Here is a 21,105-nt window from a genome sequence, read left to right as displayed (position 1 = left end):
TTGGGTCAGTTCTTGACGAAGAAGATGAGCAGTTTACCCCGCCTATCTCCCTCTTTCTTATGATACTAAGGTGAGAAGAAAGACATAGGACATAAGGAAATGGAGTTGGAGTTATAGTATAAAGTGGGTTTATAAACCCAGAGGGTAAAATCATATGTGTAAAATCACAGACTCTTCAAAACGGTAGCAGTGTATTTCCATAGCAAAAGAAAATTTTGAGGCACTGCATATTATTTCTACAGAGGAAAGGTGCATCCCACTTGGGGAAAAGCAAGCAGCATACTGGAACACAGAAGAGGAAAAGCTTAACCATTTAAATATAACACTAGAGAGGACACGTTGGATACTGATGCAATCCAGAAGTACAGGAATCATCTGGGAGCCAACTACAATGTCATAGATCCTGAGCAATTGCACGTGGTCTGTGAATAATAGCTCTGAAGCAGCTCTGAGTCCTTCCTTGGGAGGCCTTTGGTGACACTAAATAATGTTTCTGGAAGGAGTAATTGATGGGAAAACTCAACAAGACCAATATCACAAATCAAAATAAATTTAACAAAAACAAACAAACCCTTGGATTTCACAAATCTGAATCCTTTGTGGATCGGACCAGTATCATAATTCGAAGCAGAGCTCAGCCTTTAGCCTAAAGAAACAGCAAACCCATCTGCTTTGAATCCTGCCTGCGTGATTCTGTGCAGCGGTTCTCTGTGCACACCCCTGTCCCTCCTTAGAGGTAAGAGATGATGCATATCTTGCCTAGGAAAGCAGTAAAGTGCAAATTCTTTAGCAGAGAAATGGCCTATTGTTGGGCAAGGGTGTACTTCCCCCAGTGCATTCAGTGCTGACACAGATTATACACTCTTAGCTGAGCCTCAGACTGCTTTGGGTAAAGCCCATCCATTTAACCCAAATCATCTTCAGACAGTTTTATCAGGAAAAAGCTCAGAGATCTGGAATGGAAAAGTACCTTTTGAAACAATAAATTGCAGGTCTCTTTTGCTTGCTAAAGCTATTTATCACGTTACTTGAAAGATGGCACACAACAGGTTTGAGTCATTGCTGAACAGCTGAATTATAAAATTACTAATCTAAGGACTAGTTGCACTGAGGGTTTATTGTGTCAAATTATGTTAGACACATGGAGTTTATTTGTTGCCTGATAGAAACAAGGATGATTTTTCCTGGCACCACCCACTCATACCTTGTGCTTAATGCCACTAGGGACTTAAAAAAATAGCTGCAGTAATAAAATTGTAAATAGTCTTACTGTAATCTCTTGCTTGAGGGGCTAATGCTGCTAAACACAGAAGGCTTTGTAAAGCATTGTGTGTAGTGAAGGATGAGCTACAAGAACAGAATTGAAGGAACAATACCATTATCACAAATTGCAAACTTCTTCCAAGTGATGGTTGGCAGTTAATTACAGGCTGTCTGTGGCTTCCTTTCTTCAGCTGTGAGTTGTTTACTATCAGAACATGCAACCTTAAATTAGAGGGCAGAGAGAAAGATGGGAAATGTAAGGAAAACACATGCACATCATAAGGGCATACACGCTGTGCATAGGGGATTGCTCCCTTGTCCTCAACGACTGTCTTTTCCCCACTCAAATTCCTCTTTAAGTCACTTCCTCTGCAAAGGATTTAGGTGCTAATCAGCCAATGAAAACTTTTAAAAAACGTATTCATAATCATGCATTTTTTCCAAAAGCAACCTAAAAATCTATGCAGCAGCCAGATTGGGCATCCTTTTCTCCAGGGTGTACCATATCTCTCAGAGAGTTATTCTTCCATTTTATTCCCCAATATCCTCTTCAGTTTGTCTGTAGCCTGTTTTTTTTTTTTCCTTGCCAGACTTTCAGAAGCACTGAATTCCCACTGGAGATCCTGATATTGAGTGAGACTTGCAGGTAGCAGCTTTGGAAATTCAGTGGATTATCTCGATGATTATAGAAGGAGATTTAATCTACTAAATTCATCCATTTCAGCAGAGATCTGGAAATTTCTGAGCAAATGTTGGAAGTGCTGAAATATCCAGGGGAAAAGCAACTCCAAGTAGTCAGTAACAGAGGGAGGAATATCCCGAGGAATGTGGGGTAGTTTCAGCAAAGCTGTACTTCCATCTAGATGCTCAAATCCCTTTGAAACTCCAGGTCGCTGGCCTCATTTCTTCGTGATACTGCACCTGCTTTAAATTGCTCTCCTGAGGCAAAATAACCATAAAAATAGACTTAAGAGCTGACTCTGCCTCTGTGGGCAAGAAACCAGTATAGTGGATCCTACATGTCCAATATCAGCTGGGGCTTTCTTCTGCTTTGTGATGCTTGGCTGAAGACTGTCTTAAGAGTGCTACAGCCCCTTCGCCACAGTGCAGAAACAAAGATGCTGGGGATGATCTCATGTTTTTTGGGACCTCATTCTGTCATACTCAGAGAAACAGGGAGAGCACATTAAAACACACAGCACAGAGCTGCTGGGAGTTGGTGGGAATTATCTGCGTGCACTGCAGAGTCATGTGAAAGAGTAATGTTTCTTACAGGAATTAGAAATCCTTTATACTAAGGCGGTTATGTAGGACCTCGGTGAATCTGCTACTCCAGCTGAGTGGCTATAATGGATGCTCTGCGACTGCTGAATGTCTCTTTCCTGCTCTTACTCACATTGCTCTGGGAGAATGGTGAGAATGTTAGTGCCTTCAGGTGTCTGGTGTGCGTAGCTGTTAACAGAGAGAGAAATCAGAAATTGCCTCAGTCCCCAAAGCACTGGGGATTTATTGAACATGTTAAGCTCAAAATCTTGTTATGGACAAAAAGGAAACACACTTCATATGTAGAGCTAAGAATCTGCTGTTAGCATAATTGAAATCTAAATGATCTAATAAAATAATTCTTATTAATCCAGATCTAAATATTATAGGAAAAGAAAGAAAAAAAAAGCAAAGAATACTAATATAGAAAAAGTTTCAATAATAACAATAGAGCTAAAATTGTTATATCCAGTCCTAGTGTCTGGTCCTTTTTCCAGTGTTTTGCAACCCCTTCCGCTGCCCTCCTGGGTACTCAGATTGATGGCTTCAGACCAGGGGGGTGGGGAGGGGGGCATCAGCACCCCTGACTCCCTCGCCAGGTTGATGGTTTCTTCTTCCTCCCTGTAGGAGCCAATTTGGATCATTTCTATAAGTTTGTTAATTTGGGTCACACCTTGATTTGCCACTCTGCATTGCAACTGAATTTACATATATAGTACCTTTTAGTTACATTAGATACTTGTTCTTTGCACTGTTTGCTACCCTTGAAACATGCTTTGGCCAGCTCCTAGGTCTTCATTTCTTTAATTGACCACTGGTGAATTGTTTACAGCCCTGGGCTCTGCCAAGTCAACCTCTGCCCTTTTTCTTATTGTCCCATGCCTGTACGTCCTGTCCTGTGTCCCGACGTTCAAGGCCCCTGCTATCATGTCCAGTCTGCCTTCCTCTACAGCACCTCGTTGGGTTAGGCATGAAGGTTTTATTCTGCATGGAAGAGCTATTTGTTGCTACTGTCAATGTAAACGTTATGGTTAAAGCATGCAGAAATAAGCAAAAGGAAAACAAATCAAGCATAGCTGCCTGGTCATTAGAAAAAAAATGTGGATACAGCTAACCAGGCTTAAAACAAAGCTCTAGGCAGGTTAAGACAAGTTCAGAGAAAAAAAGCCTGATCAACCTCTGTCCTGAGACCTTGCAAACTCAGCACAGCACATAACGGCCCATTACAAGCAGTGGCAGTGCTGTAGTTACAGGGCTGCAGGGCTATGGGTGCTGGTACTTGAAATGTTTAAGCCTCAGGAAAGCTTAGCACTTGTGTCTCATTCTTCATCCTCAGCTTCATCGTGCTTTGTGACAAACAGGCAAGCTCTTAACATCTCAGCATGTGGACACTTGCTTTCTGCCATGATCTGCTGCCTCCAGCCTTATTGGAAAGGCAATTATTCCCTTGGTAATACCAGGCTCGCTTCCTTGGCTGTTCCCCTTTTCACGCAGCTGGGCTCCATGCTATGTCTCCTTGCTGATGTCAGTCTCTGCTCCCTGTGGTGGCCCCGGATTCCCAAAATGGGTGCTGTGATGATTGCAGACATTTCCATGTGAACTGCATCCACAGCCATCTCAAACCCAGGCTCCTTGGAGGGGCAAACAAAGAAAAGAGTTCAGATCACATGTAGAGTTGAAAGACCCCCCTGCTCCTTGCATATATATGGGATGGGGACTGGGGCAGGGGCGACAACTTCAGAGTTGAAAGGCTTTTGCAGATTTAGGCTATGAAAAGCCAGAGAAGAAAATAAAAATGGGCGTTGAGCTACTTTGACATCATCACTCACAATGTGCTGACCTCTCCCCAGCAAAAGCTGACCACCAGGATCAGTCAGGTGCACAAACAGCTATATCCCACATAGATATGTATAATAGCAGCTAGACAGCAGTAAGAAACTAATAAGGAAGAATCTTGTGGTTAGACACTGAAGAACCACAACTGAATGACTTTTTCTAAACCAATCTTATTTGCTTTTTTATTTAAGACACTGAAGAACCCAGGAAAACTTTCTAAGATAAAAATGTGTTAGCAGTATATAAAAAAATTCCAATGAGGAAGAAATAAGAAGTAGACTAATCATTCAAGTGCTGAAGGTGTAGAAAAGACAAGGAGAAAAGGCAAATTTTTTACTAACAGAAAAAGTAGTTAAGGAACACACATGAGCAAAGGTTATTATCTTCTCATCCACTGATTTGTATTTCTGAAGCAGCTAGCTCAAAAATTTCTCAGTGCTTGGATTTAGGAGTGAGGACAGCACCACTGAAGACCTTGAAGTGGAAATACAAGTGCCCAGGAGGTCTAGACACCAGCAGAACAGTTAATAAAAAGCAAAGGTCTCTAGGACAGTCTCAGGGATCTCAGGTCAGATTAGCTCTTCTGCAACGTGTACAGAAATGGCAGCAAAGGAGGCTAGAAAAATTCTGATCCAAATACAGCATTTAAAAATTCATGGGATCTTCAGCGCTGGCTGAGAACAGACGTGCAGGTGAAAAAAGGCTTCTGGGAAACTCCGGGAACTTGTGTTAGAGCCTGGAGTATGATCTTTTATTCAAGTTACTTGCAGAAACCTGTCTCAGTAAAACCCAACACTCAGAGGGGCTGGCTGAAACACAAATATTTCCTCTCCTCTGCTGATGATGTAATTCTTGGTGACAGAATAGGTTAAGCTTCACAAGAGCTGTGTTGGCAAAGCAGAAATTGCCAAATGCTGTGGTATGGCTCCAGGTTTCAGGAGTTGGCAGTCAGCTGCGCTGTGCCCGAGAGCTGGACTTCCTCCCTAATACTTCATGCTGGGTACATTGGAAGTATTTTTGGACACCGCTGGGTAAGTGCACCTTGTGCTTCTGCCCATGGCGACCTGTGGCACAGCCAGGTCACGTTCAAGGGGTGGGAAGGGAAGTGCTATTCAGCCCTTTCTGAAGGATGCTGGCAGTGAGAGGGGACTTGGGTGGGGGCAAGGGAGGCACTCAGCTGAAGACAAAAATAAGTATTGAAAGGGAAGGCAATTACGAAGCTAAACTGGTAGCGGTGCTCTGGGCCTGGGTTGTGCTGTCTTGGAAAACTTTCAAAGCCTTTTTAAGCCATTGACATGAAGCTTTCTGCTGGCTATAAAAATGCCTTTTGAGAATCATCTCTCATTTGTACTTCTACAATTCATGCTTTTAACAGGAATATTCTACCCGTTGAAAGTGCAGGTTTCCTTGACAGCCTGAGAGAATGGAATTCAGACCAGGCAACACCAGTAGGTGCCTCGACATTATTCCTGCCCCGTGTGTGTCAACCCTGCCTTGAAGAGAAGAGTCTTGGGGTGAAAAAGCAGGTCTGTTTGTAAGGCTGTTCACATACTTTGCCTTGCTGCTGACCAGCTATGAAATGAATCTGTGTTGTTGTAGCAGCTCTGATCCTGATATCTGTTCACAAGGAGCTGCCCAAGGCCAATAAGCGAATTTCACAGATACAATAAAGTTAGATGACTATCAGTCTGGCTGGGTTGAAGCCAGCAGCCATGACCACAAGCTGGGAGGCGTTCTCACTGGGAAGCACCTGTGTGTATGGTACACTTTACACAAGTTTCTGCTCTGGGAGTTCAGCGTGTAAATGGGAGCTCCTCTGAACATGAAGATGGATTTCAGTGGGTAGTTCAGTACTTCTGGAAATGGAATTCTAGCCATGGAAGTCTACAAGCTTCATCCTCTTTTTCTTTCTTGATGCTCTGCACCACTTTGAATTCGGAAAGTCGTCTTCGCGAGTCACCACCAGAACTATCTACATCTTGGAGCTGAGGAACTGAGTCACGCTCCAGTATCCTCCAGGCTGGCACTGCAGCATGAGCACAGGGTTTTCCCATGCTGCAGCAGTCCCAGGGTGCCAACCTGACTCCTGAGACAGGTGAAAATACATCAGAGTAGGGTTGAGGCTGCTCTGCTCAGCTTCAGTGATCTTTTTAGGTAGCTGGGCTCCTTCTGTACTCAGCAGAGAAAGAGTAGGACAGTAAGTTAGTCCCCTGCTCTGGCTCAGTTACAGGAGATGCTGGTGTTTCTCCATTCACAACAGCAGGACTCTAATCAGACATGCTAACTGAGTTGCCTAAAATTGTGGTGTGAGCATCCCTCCTGTGCTCCCAGATGTGCTCTTGTGCCAAGCCCAGCTTGACTAATCCAGACCTCTATATTCCATTAACAGTCCTTTAAGCTCTTCAATCTTCTCTTTTGAATGTAATGTATTTTTTATGCTGCAAACATGAGTGTGTAATTCAATGCATATGTTTTGGGAGTGGGGAGTCTATGAGAATGCCAAGCAAATCAATAAAGGTTTAGCACATCATTATTCATTGTTGCGATGCCATGAGGCATTTCTGCATGCCCTTTAGTAGGGAGGAAAAAAAAAAGAGGAAAACTGTTATATATGTGTAGTAAAATTTGATTCAAGAGGGAGAGTTTGCATCTGAATTGCATGAAGTCTATTAAAATTTTGGTCTTCTTTAGACTAATAGGATTATGCCATTCCCAAACTGATTGTTTCCAAGCAACGATGCAGATCCTAGTATGTGTTTGCTTATCTCTTTAGTTTGCTGCTAAACCAGAGAAGCTTCCAAAGATAGCTGCAAAACTGATGATATCAGGTGTTATACATAATTTCAAGACTGTTTTGAAAAGATGGTCCATTTATCCTCTCTTAGGAAGCTGATTTAAAGAGTGCATCGGGGCTTATATAAGGCAACCAGCAAGTGATTTTTGTTTTAAATTTTTTTTTAATAAAGGAAATGACCTGCACTGCCACCAGCACGGCATGCTCCAATATGTCATTTTCATTTTGACACAAACACTTTACTGTGGTCAGGGGGAATTGCTCTCTCTGAGGAACAAATCCAAAGTGGTAGCTATGAATAGCAGTGCAAGTCTTAAAAAACTGCGGTTCAGCAAGGCTTTTCAAACGTCCTCAAGCGTGGCTGTCTAAAGGGCCAAATCTGCCCTGCTTTACTAATTGAAAGCTCCCTTCATGTATTATAAAGGAATGCACAGCTATATAGCCCTGTATACTAAATAATAGATAGCCAGTTGCAAATGACATTGCTATTTTATATTCAGAACTATCCAAATCGTGTGGAGATTTTGAAAGGTGCATTAAGAGGAGATTATTTTCTCTCTTTCCTGGCTGCTTTTGGATTTGATGACATCATGGGATAAATATGATTTAGGAGCCAACGTTTACTATTTTGGCATTCAAAAAGGCTGCCTAAAGAGCTCTGTTGCTAAACGTCATTAATGCATTTTCTTTAGAGTAAGAAAATTCTGCATTTATACATAATTTAATATGAAAAAAGGGCTTTATAGAGTTGTCTGATGGCTACATAAAGAATATAGTGCAGCTCTGTGTACATCTGAATTTCCATAGAAGGCAATTGATCACCTCAGAAGAGAAACACATCAGCTATTTAGTGGTGTAAAGCAACAAAGCACAAAGTTTAGGACAGGAAGTGAAAAATACTATTATTGGTAGGAATTTTAGAAGGAATTTATTGTGGCAGAATGTAATTACCCAACTGGATGGAGCACTGTGATTTATGTTTGTGCCCGTGTAAAATGCTTTGAGATGATTAATACCCGTCTCGATCCTTTATACTCATAACAACACTTCTGGCACAATAGCACTGTAACTATCTGTCACTCTGGCTGTTGTGTTATTGGATATATAAGATCCCCTGCATTAGGCCAGTGTGGAGTCTTGGGGCTACTGAGCAGGCAGATGCAGCTCCCTTACTATTTGCATTGCAGTATTACCAGAGATCTAATAAGGGCTCAGAGCCCTGGTGGGCTCAACGCTGATCAGTACTTGAAATGAAAGATGGCTTTTCCTTTCAGAGCTCACAATTTAATTATGTGATGGCAATCGATAGATAGAGCAGAGAGGGAGGGCTGCATCATAGGAGTTGTTGCACTTCATATAATAAACACCAGCCAGGCTCCATCATCTGTCTGCATCTCTTACAAGACCACTATTTGATGGAAAATGAAATTATCTTATGTACAAGTTGAAGAGAGATAATTTCTTCTCATTTGTGCTTCAGCAGCAGTCAAAGATCTATTGAGATGGTACTGTTCAGGCTTTGACTGCCCAATGAGTTGCAGTCAAGGTAAGTAAAATATAAGAGAGATACCCCTGAAAACATCATGTAGGATGTGATACATCCTAAAACAGCTTAGTTTGGCTCCCTGGATTTTTGATGGAAGTGGGGCAGTGAGGAAAAGGCAGTGAGGCTTGAACATTTTCTGTTCCTTGGCTGGTTTAATGGGGTGCACAAAGACTGAACAGAAAAATAAAGTGAGAGAGATGATGCACACAAGTGAGGATAGGGTGGAGGAGAGGGAGGTAGAGATGGATGTAAGGAGAGTGAGGCTGAGATGAAGACTTTGGAGGGGTTTGTGAGAAGCCTATGAGCAGAGACGGAGAGTGTTCCAAAGAAAATCAGCAGTGTAATGACACCCAGCATCTGATAGTCTTTGGAGACTGTTTCTTGCACTTGTTTAAGCCAACCTGGCTACCTTGGCCCTGAGGCTAGCACTTCCTGTGCCAAACAATGGGACTTGACATTTACAAGCAAAATTACACGGTTGCTTAAAGAAGTGATATCATGTTCACAATGTCCACCAGGCCAGTGAAAGAAACTAATATTTGTCAGATAAAAGAAAAATACATTAGAAGAAGCAGGAAAAATTTTGCTGTAAAATTTAAATGTTTTTTTAATAAAATCACCAGGGTCAAATTTGACCTCTCTGGCGCTGGAAGGAGAAACCAGTGATATTGAAAGAGGCACCTGGAATGCCTTTGTCAGTGAGTGTCACTGAGAAAAAATTGTGTTCTCCCCCTCGGGAAGACCATAGTTTTGAGTAACTGAGTTGTTAGAATGGTCCAGAACCAGTTTTATTTTGTGCATGACTTTGGCTAATGCTTCCTCCCTTGGCTGGGTGCACACTGCTCTATTTCTCTTCCTTATAGTTGTGCTTTACTGGTGTTGAGGTCTTCTCCCTCCTCCTCCTTTGCAAAACTGCCAGGCTCCAAGATATGCAGCATTAAAAAAAAAAAAGAAGGAAGAAAAACAACAGAAAGAAAACTCACAACCAATTTCACATTGCCCTTTTCAAAGGGCACGACAAGTTATGGAATATAAAGCAGAGCTCTGTCTATAAAACACATGCAGTAAATAACCATAGAATCATAAAGTCATAGAATCATTTTGGTTGGAAAGGACATTCAAGATCATCAAGTCCAACTGTTAACCCAGCACTGTCAAGTCCACCACTAAACCATGTCCCTAAGCACCACATCTACATGTCTTTTAAATACCTCCAGGGATGGTGACACATCCACTTCCCTGGGCAGCCTGTTCCAATGCTTGATAACCTTTTCCATGGAGAAAGTTTTCCTAATAGCCAATCTAAACCTCCCCTGGCACAACTTGAGGCCATTTCCTCTCATCCTATCACATGTTACCTGTGAGAAGAGACTGACACCCACCTCGCTACAACCTCCTTTCAGGTAGTTGTAGAGAGCGATAATGTTTCACCTCAGCCTCCTTTTCTCCAGGCTAAACAGCCCCAGTTCCCTCAGCTGCTCCTCATAAGACTTGTGCTCTAGACCCTTCACCAACTTCGTTGCCCTTCTTTGGACTCGCTCCAGCACCTCAATGTCTTTCTTGCAGTGAGGGGCCCAAAACTGAACACAATATTCGAGGTGTGGCCTCACCAGTGCCGAGTACACGGGGATGATCACTTCCCTAGTTTTGCTAGCCACACTATTTCTGATACAAGCCAGGATGCTGTTGACCTTCTTGGCTACCTGGGCACACTGCTGGCTCATCAGCTGGCCATCAGTCAACACTCCCTGGTCCTTTTCTGCCAGACAGCTTTCCAGGCACTCTTCCCCAAGCCTGTAGCATTGCATGGGGTTGTTGTGATCCAGGTGCAGGACCTGACACTTGGCCTTGTTGAACCTCATACAGTTGGCCTTGGCCCATCTATCTAACCTGTACAGATCTCTCTGCAGAGCCTTCCTACCAACACTCCTGCCCAACTGGGTGTCATCTGCTAACTTACTGAGGGTGCACTCAATCCCCTGGTCCAGATCATTGATAAAGATATTAAACAGAACTGGCTACAAAACCGATCCCTAGGGAACACCACTTGTGACTGGCCGTCAGCTGGATTTAACTCTATTCACCACAATGACACGTGTCCTCAAACCTTCTGACCCTCCCGGCCGGCTGCCAGGTGGGCCTGCTAGCCCGGGGCTGGGAGCGGGCGGCCAGGCCCGGGGGGCCCGCGGGGACGGCGGAGGCAGTCTCGGAGGGGTCGCCGTGCGGGCCGCCCTCCCTCCCGGCCTGCCCCCGCCCAGCGCGGGGCGCGGAGCTGGGCGGGCCGGCAGGGCCGGGGCGCGCCCTGTCCATGGTGCTGAGCGGCGGCCGCGCCCCTCGCACCGCGCCCGCGGCAGCAGGGGAGGCATTTTCCTTCAGGTTACGTAGGCTTTTACCTTGGATTAGTGCTGCGTGCGCTGTGCAACAGATGTTTGCCAGCCGGGATTTTCCTCTTTTAGCCATCCTAAGAAGTCAGGGAGATTAATTAAAGCCAGAGTCCCCAGAGGTGAACGGCTCTCCATGTGCTCAGGAGGGCTCTCTCACTTTCCCTGTTTGTATCTTCATCAGTTGCTTGCATAGGAGAGAGGATTAGATCAACGCTGAAAACGGCTTCTGCTTTGATTTATGTGTTTACTTTTAATTTTTAGGGTAACTGCAGAAATAATGAGAAACAGCAGGGAATGGGAAACTGATTGAGATTGATCGTTTCGTCTATTTGACTTGTGATGACCTTTGGGGAAAGTGGGTATTTAATTTTTACTGATGTTGTAAAGGCACAGACAAAGTCCTGACCTTTCTGATCCGAGGTGACCACTATGAGCATCCCACTGAGAATTAATTACAATTGCCTGGAATGGCTCCAAGGAGCGTTTATTAGAGCACTATAAATGTGGTAAAAGAGATCAGTATGCCTGGGAGAAGCCATTCTATGTGCCTGCTGCGATATCTAAGAGAAGCTCAGACTTGTCAGCTTGTTGTTTTGTTTTGCTGTTCATTAACAAGACTGAAATAGGAGAGACAGTGTTAGAACTCCAGGGCAAGCATTTCCCATAATTCTGCTCTCTACACAAATACTTTTGTATTAGATTAAGGCACAATAGATAGAACTAAGCATAACAAAAATCAAACATCTCCCCAAGAGACACGACACGGTGCAATTCTCTGACTGTACAAAGCACAGTACAACAGCTTCTTCTGGTAGCCTCCTAGAAATGTAAAGTGGAAGTGAACAGAAAGCTCCACACAAGAACTCTGTACAAGGAAGTATTTAAAATTCAACGTATGCTATGGTGCCATTGTACTTCAGCATCCAGCACAAAGCTGGGGCTATTAGTCACATGGGAATTTGCAGTCCTTTTCCCCAGAGATCAATCTAAAAAATGGAAAACCAGTTATGTGTACAAAGTTTAGGTAGAAATATTTCATATAAGATACAATGATTTTGTCAGATACCCTGTCAAAAGGACTGGAATTGAATAAGGATGTTTAAATAAAAATTGGAAAACCATCTAAACTTGTTTTGGAGAAGGATTTAATCAGGAATGATGATGAAAAAGCCAGAAATGTGGATTAACCTAAAATGCAAAGGGCAGCCAAGTTACAGCAGATGGCTTTTTCTTGTTCTTTAAGTGCCTTATAATGAGGAAAATATGCTATGTAATGACAGTTGTTTCTAAACTGACTTTTTTGGGGGGAGGTGGGGGAGCTTTCCCATGAGGCATTGGTTGGAAAAGGAGAATCAAAAAGACATAGCTGCAGACAGTTTGTAATGAACTGTTTTTGTTCCGGAGTTCCGGAGCTTGGTTTGATGTATGGTAGGAAAGACAGCCATCTCCGATTCCACCTAAAACCGAATGAGCAAATAGCCTCTATTTCTCCCTTCTGCCTTGCCTCCCTCAGCATCTACATTGCATAAGGGCTCTGCCACTCTCGTTCTCTCACAGAGCCTCTCAGTTGCCCTTTCTGTGAGTTGACTAAGATTTCTTTATTCTGACAGGATTTTGTTCTGTCTTGCTGTGGTCGCTTTTCTTTCTTTCCTGCATCAGTTAAGAATTCCTCCTCTAACGCTGTTATCCAAACAACAGATTTTCCTATAACTGAAAAGCTGATGTTAAGATTTAGTTAAAGTATCCTCCTCATTCTGTATTTTGATTCCTTTCTACCCAAAATGGGGATGGGGTTGGGGAGGTGGAGTGAAGGAAAACAGAAGAGATGGCCTATTCTATATGACATATGCTCGATTTCCCAGCAAGGCTTAATTACCATTGGGAGTTTGCACTCCTGTTCCTTTTGACACACTGCCTCTTGCCTGTTCCAGTTTGCATGCACATGGATAAGATTTGCTTGTGCATTGGGACACTTGTATATGAATTGTATATGAGAATGGAGACTGTAGGCATCTTTCCTGAAGACTGGAGGCATCTTCCCTGAAGACCATAGGCATCCGTACAGCTTTCAGACAGAGTTAAGATCCACAGAAAATTATACTTTGCATGCTCTTTTAATAGAAGGTTTCATCTTGCAAAGAAATGAGCATACTCACCCAGAAAGTGCAGGTGGAACTTTTAAAACTCCATGTAGCTCAGCCAAAAGGTCCTATGATAATGCAAGGGCAAGGAAGCTTTGCAGTCAGCAGGACCGAGCTCATGACTGATATCTGAAGAGGCTCATGCTTCATGCTTTGTGGGTACACAAGTGTAATTGGAGACAACAGGAGGCCTAGGATATAATGTGCAAGATGGAAACCTAACACGGTGACTGCTCTTCAACTTTGCATAATGAAATGTGCATTGTGTTTTGAGGAAGAGCATGATTTCCCTTGCTTTTGACTGTAAAACAGCTAAATTGTATTAGCTTCAGCCAAAAAGAAGAATAAAAGCTAGAGAATTCACATGCTGAAGCTCTGTTGTTAAGGACAACTAAAGAATATGCTTCACAAAAGAAATCCAATAAATATAGCACTTCCAAACTTCATTACAAAGAAAGATTGTAGTTTTCAAGATTAAAAGTGTGTCTACGAAAATAAGCATTTTTTTCCTGTTTTCAAGCTCTACATTTTAAATTATCAGCTGGATCTCAGCTTTACCTAATTTCAGAAACATTCCAGACTACTGCGGAAGTCTGTCCTACCAGAAGAAGCAGTAATAAGTTGCTGAAATTATCTTGATAATTAAACAGTTTAGCTTTATATTTATTTGCTGAAAAATCCCCCAGTGACATATTAATTATGCATAAAGCTTTGCCTTGTAAAAAAGTTGGTTGGTTTTCAAATACTCATCTCATCTGTATTTATTTTTAGAAAGCTGGTCTTTCAAACTGACAGCATTTCAACTACTTTAATACTTTGATGAAGATCTAACTTTTGCTCCAATTATGTTTCAAAATTAATATCTAGTGGCTTTTTTGATCAAGCCACAATCACTATTACTTCTGAAGCAGGAAATAACTTTGCTTTTAATCTTGGTCTTCATTCTCTTCTGCCTTATTCAAGGCATCTTCTTTCACTTGAGGGCTGCTCAAAAGAGGAACTCAGTCTATAGTGGCTGGAGCTGCCAAAGAAGGAAACCTTTGGAGGCCTTAAGGTGGAAAAATATATTTAGAGCAATAAAGCTGTTTGAGGGAGTAGGGTGGGTATCAAAGCCCCTTGAAGACATACAAAGTCCCTCTCTCTCGTACCAGGTATCACTGGCCAGTCTTTACAGTGATAATATCATACTCCTGATAAAGTCTAGGCAAAATTTTGTAGTATCATCTAACTCATTGCTCAACTTTAGGCTAATATTGTCAATGAATGCAATACTGCCAGATACATTACTGAGGGATACTGGGGAAGCATAGAGAAGTGATAATTTGGAGCATTAGAGATGGAAGGAGGCCTTCCAATTTGTGTAAAAGTGATGTTGACCCTCAGTCATGTGAGCAAACACTCAAATACAAATCACTTACCGATGCTCAAAATCTAAGGACTTTATACGAGTGAAAATCCAACATTTGCCTGCCTGACCTCCAAAATGCCCGTCTTTCATTGACAATGCTGCAACATCATTTTGTGTCTCTTGTGCAAATGTAAGTGTTCTATACTAGATACAAGAGATAAGTAATCAACTTTAATATAAACATGAATTTTAAAGAAATGTTTAACTTCAGCTCCCTTGAAAATGTTGGAATAGATAGATAGAGGTTTTATACATTGCTGTGTGACATGTCTGAATGACACACTTTTAAGAAGCCGGAGAAGATTGGAAAACAGAAATCAGAGAATAGTTATCAAAGGTTCACTGTTACAATGGAAAACTGTTGGCCAAGATTCTCCAGGGATGTATCTTGAGTTTGGTAATGTTTCATATTTACTTCAGTGACCTGGATGATGAAGTAGAAAGTATGTTTAGCACATTTGCAGATGTCACAAACCTGGTGGAGTAGCAATCAAAATGATCCTGGCACATGGGACAGCTGGTCAAAAAATACAGGATGAACTTCAAAAAGGAGAATGCAAGGTCTGCACTTAATCTGGAAAAATCAAGTGCATTAACACAGAATGGGAAACAGCTGACTAGGTAGAAGTTTTGCTGAAAAAGATGTTGAGGTTACAGTGACTCACAAGTGGACTATGTATCAACAATGTCATACTATTACAGTAAAAGCAAACATGCGGCTTTGCTATTGAGTGCTGCGTATCTAGTTCTGTGCAGTGAACTTCAGCAAATGTGGAGGCAATCCAAAAACAAGAAAGGAAAATGACCAGAGAATTAGAAAACATGTCCCACGAGGCAAGAATGAAAGAGCTAAGGGTTTAATTTATGGAATGAATGACTGGAGGGATGTGAGAAGCCTTCAAATAATCACAGGTTGTCATCTGTTCTCCGTGTCCATTGTGGATAGCACAAGGAAAGAATGTGCTAAAATTGCATTATGGAAGAGTTACATCAGACATTAGTAAAAACTTTCTGACAATGAACACTAGGCAAGAATGGAGGAGGAAATTGTGGAATTCTCTGCTTTAGATTAAATACCTTAAAATAATAAAGCACACATCAGTCCATATTCGTATGTCTCATTTATCCAGCCTTGGCATGCGAGAGTGGATTAAGAGATCTCTTGATGTCATATTGATCTCATTTTCTGTGTCTCTATCACTACTCTCTGTATTTAATTTTAGTGTGAACTTTTCTATCTGCAGTTAATTTACATATATTTTTGAAGGGTGGTCTCAAGAAAAATCTGCCTCACCTCATCCAAGCTATATGAGATTCATGCATTTAATTTTCTTCTGGTGCTCTCCTACCTTTACTTCCATACCTCAATCATTTACATCTCAGCTTCTTCCTCTCTGGGACACCAGATGCCAAGTCCAGTGGGTAAGCCTAACTTGTAATCCAGCTGTGTCTAGCAGCTGGAGCCAGGGAGCTGGAGAGGGGCATCTCAGCTGGAAAATATGCTCCTTGGCAAGGTGCTGGGAGGAAAGGAGATGGTCTCACTGGCCTTGTGTCACTCCCCTGCCATATGACAGGATATAACAGTGCACTTGTCACAGAATTCCTAAGAGGAGGCTTCATACATTGGGCCAGGGATTGTTCAGAAGCATTTTGTGTTCTTTGTTGTGCAAACTTATACACACATTTGGTCCCTGCCATGAAAAGACTGCAATCTGAGCAGGTTGGCAAATTGTTGTGTATGTAGGGAACTTGATTCCTATGAGGCAGACACTGAGATCAGTAATTAAGGTGTTCCCATGACAGTTTTATTCTGATGAGTTATGCATACTTGTATGATTGAAAGACTCTGATGATTTTAGATTTTTTATATTCTTATTAATTTTTGACTGTACTCCCCATGTTTGTTTGCTATGTAATATGCCTCCTAAAAATTCCAGGAGCATATTTTTTAGTGGCACCCACTATGATTTTTATAGTTGAATTAAAAAGATGGAAAATCATTTAATGTAACGATCCCTTTCATCACAGCCGTCTCCTTCATTATTCTTCCCTTAGCCTACCTTACACTCTAGACCACAGCTAATGTCTGTCCAAAGAGGTAGGATGCTGCTGGGACATTCCAAGATCTTGAACAAGGTTGGCTTTGGCTCTGAAGTTTTGCACATCCGTGTGTCATTGCAAGTATCTTCATACCTAAGGCAAATCACAGAGGTTCAAATATAAGCCAAAGCCACGTGATGATCAGATAGCTTATCTTCACGTTCTGGTTGCGTCTAACTGCCCCCCTGACTTTCCCAAAGTCAAAGATGTTAGTGGAGAACAACACTGATGCACTCACTCTTTTGTTTGCTTCTATGGATGAGGAGAATTCCAAAGGCACACAGGGGAGCTAGATGATAACCTCTTGCTGAAAGTCAGTGGGAAATGGATGACTGCAGTCCGTATTGGTAAACTTTACCCATGTTACTACAAGAGAGACAGACAAATCAGATAGAGTGAGGCTACCAATAACTATTGGACATCAGGCTGAGCGCAATCAAATATAGTTATTGTGAATCTTTCAATATCCATGTCTGTTTATGGGCTCAGCAGAGCGAGAAAGCAGCTAGGGACTTCCTAGAATCCAGCTGCGTAAATTCCCTGACACTGAGCAACAATTTTGCTATTCCTTAACCTTTTATTTCTATCCAGGAGAGCCTATTTTTACCTAGTAAGAGATTTTCTTTCCCCCCTTGACATTATACCTCCGTTATGATTGGTGGTCATAATACAACAAGGAACAGAAGTTTAGGAGAGGACTGCTGGGTCTGTAAAAAGCATATTTCTATAGTGAATCCAAACAGCAGAAATAAAATTTAGCTCATCCTTAGCTGATGGAAAAGTGTTTGGTACAGCACACTTTGAAACATTTTGCACAGTGCTGTTTGTAGAACCCAACTGTCCTTGTGAGCTGACCTTCTCTTCTGTCAGACTAGATATTCACCCCATGGTTCTTGTTTCTTAGCTTCATCCCAGTAGTTCTAGCTGTGCCTTGTATCGTCCAGCTGCTAACTCAACAATCTATTACTAATTACAACTTTCTGTATACCGTTTTTTAATCTCCCCAGGAACTTGGAATCATGTCTTTCGTGTGTTTATTTTTAAAAAGGGAGCTTGTTCAACTCATGATGCCGTAAAACCATTAAGAGACTATGTTGACTCCTGCTATAGATCATCCGTCCCTGCTTCATAGGATATCCTGCGACACTGCCCTACCAAAGTGTCAGAGCCAGCAAAGAAAAATGAGTGTTTTGCATAGCAAATAGTTTTTATGACTTACAGTTAATGGACCTTACTATTAATTGTCAGGATTACAACTCTTGTTGAGTTGATGAAAATAGCTGTCTTGAAAAGTTATTAGGCTTTCTTTTGTTCTTGTTTGCCTGCATTCTTTTCTCAAGATTGATTACACAGTGCCTCTTTGAACTTGTATTGAATGTTTCCTTTGAGGATCTGCTTGCATCTTGGTTTCATATACTTTGCTAGTCTTTCAGTATTCCAGTGATCCAGGGATATTAAAAGGAAAACAACAACAACAAAAAGCAAAATAGTTAATAGTCTCAGGACAATATTCCCGAAAAATATGAATAGAATGGAAGTATCAATAATACTGAAAATATGAAGAGTACAAGAAATACATACACAGACGTATCAAGGCTAAATAGTTTTGCGTTAATGGAAAATAGGCTCCATTAACAGAGACATAGTAATTCATAAAGCATCTTATGTAGTGCATTGCATGTATCTGCTAGCCGTCCTAAATCAATTACCTCGGTCAAGACATGGTTCCTCTTTCTGTGGGGTGCAGTGGCGGCTGGAGGGAAAGCAATTTATTTCAAAAGCTGATTCAGCAAGAGACTCTTCAGGGGCCCATCAATGTCCCATTAATAATCAGAGATGCTGAAATGATTATCGGTGGCGTTGTAAATCATTTGTGTAACACTATCTATTTTAACATTATTCAGCAATTTTATGTTTCCTAAAAGACAAAAAGATTTCCATATCATGAAATAAGCTCTTCACGAGGAAGCAACAAGAGGTATAACAGACTTTCAAAGTATTGTTTCTTCTTACGCTGTACCTTTTTTTGTGAAATTAACTATTCAAGAAAAGGAGGTCCTTATAAAAATTTGATCTAAGTCAGTGATATTATAAGCAGATATTAAGAAAATGTCATGCTCACTTCCAAGACCTCGTCTTGGCTTCAGACTCTAATAAACCTCCCATTTCATTACCCTTTGAAGCCTGATTCTGTCTTCAAGTGAAATTAATAGGAGAAAGATCAATCCTGGACATCTCTTGGTGTGTCAGTCCAAACCTGAATCTACTGCCTTCAGAGGGCCTTTCTGAAGCATGATTTTACTTAAAAATAACAATGGCTAGGACAAAAGCTGATTGAATTATTCCTTGTAGATAATTTAACTGCCTCTTTTTTTGTCTCTTAATGAAAACTCAGTACAGATTAAATGCAAACTGTTTGGCAGTTTTGCCTTATTTGCAAATTCTAAGGCAGGGTCAAAACAGCCGTAACAAAGCTCTGCTTGAGTTCATTTCTTACAAGATATAGTTACTATTAAAAATAGCATTTAAAATGTCATGAATACAGAGGAGAAAAATGAAAGCTGAGAAGGAATCCAAGAGCCTGGAAAGCAGCTGGAACGAAATAAATGCTCATTAATACCTTATATCACACAGGCTACTCACTTGTATTGATGGAGCAGAAAATAAATTACTGGTGGTGATAAGTCTGTTTGAAATTAATACTTTTCAAACCTCAAGATCTCATTTTCAGTATGAAAAAAGCATCACTGAATGAGCATGAATGCAGCTGTGTTTTAACAATGCCAGGTCATTTTCCTCCATTTTATTTTACAGTCTCTGAAGAGTTTCCTCTTTCTTGCTGCGTATGTGTTTTAGGGAAAATACTCTCCTTTTGAACAGAATGACTTTCTCTCAAAATCTAGAGACTATTTTCCTCTTAGGATTTTTGTGCTAGTGAGACCTTACGCTGAGGAAAAAGACTGCCACTTCCTTCTTTTAGGGTTATGTTACTTAACGACTTCTTTTCTGTTTGCTTTGCTAGTGATCGTAAAGCTGTCACCATCTGCACTTCAAAGCGTAGGCAAGCCGCACGGCTGGCTTGCTGCTTTTTTGCCATGTAAACTTGAGCAATTATAGCAGTGGTTCTCAGCTGCTGCTTCTTACCATGACCGATATTGGTATCTTAAATACAAATGATTTTTCTCAAACTAATAGCAATACTGTATACTATTTTTTGTGAAAAGGACATTCTTGTGAGCCCACATCTTTCGTTCATTCCCCCGTAAGGTAAAGTGTGGATAACTGAAGCCACTGGTACAATTGGGTTTGAGTTCAGTAAACTTTCAGTTGCCAAAGACGATTGACTCGAGATGGCATTCAATAACCTCTGCTTTCAGCTGTGATTATTTATTGAAGTGCCCTGGGCCATTAAAGTTCATTTGGTGATTGTTCTACCCCCCACCCCCCTAAAATCTCATTCACATGATAAAGTCCGACTTATTTTTTCTAAAGGCTTTGCAGCGAGCAACAAAAGCTCCCGTTACAGGGATAACCACAAAGGCCAAAATCTCAAGCAAAGCAGGAAAGGGCACATTGTTCCGTCTGGGTCAGCAGCTGCAGCCCTCACAATGCACCCTGCAAGCCCCCTGCCACCATCCCAGAACGAGCCCCACCGAACCCCGTCAGCGTGAGGGCGCATGTCTGTATGAATGTGAATCTCTTTGGGGCCTGGATGACGAGAAGTTGGGTTCAGTAGGAACTGGTGGCAAAGGCAGGCAAAGGGCAGGAGCGGTGGTGGTGGTGGATGCCTGTGGTGGTTCCAAATGAGGGCAGAGGCCTCTGGCAGGCAGAAAAGGGGCCACGGCAGTGGGCAGATGAGAGCACAGGCGCCATGAGCAACGGGGAGCATGGGGGAGTCCCAACACGGCCCCCACTGCTGTGAGGGACTGGGCATGGATGTCCTGAAGCCGGGACATTGGGTGGGGAAGGGGCAGCTAGACAGGGGCAGGGGGAGATGTGACAGGGCCACAGCAGCCCGCACCCCCACCCTGCACGGGGAGCACAGCCCTGAGGGAAACGGGATCTCTGCCCGGGAGCTGGCACCGGTGTCAGGCTGCTGAGCTGCCTGTGCGAGAGCGGGCGTGAGGCCGGCCCCGCGGCAGGGCAGGGAACTGGGCTGGTGGGGAAGGGGCCGCCGTGGCCGGGAGAAGAGACGGCTGCCCCTGAGGGGCACGTAGATCTTCGCGGGGAGACAGCCCCGCGACGGCCGGGCGGCGGGAGCCCCAAGACAGCCTCCACACCCCGGGGGCTTTGGCGGCCACAGCGGGCGGCGGGAGCGAGGCCTAGGGCGGCGGAGGCGGGAGAGGAGTGCGCGGCCGCGCCGGCCAGCG

This window comes from Nyctibius grandis, chromosome 2 (assembly GCF_013368605.1).
Source record: "Nyctibius grandis isolate bNycGra1 chromosome 2, bNycGra1.pri, whole genome shotgun sequence".
Classification (NCBI taxonomy): domain Eukaryota; kingdom Metazoa; phylum Chordata; class Aves; order Nyctibiiformes; family Nyctibiidae; genus Nyctibius; species Nyctibius grandis.
Note: the sequence above shows the minus strand (reverse complement) of the source record.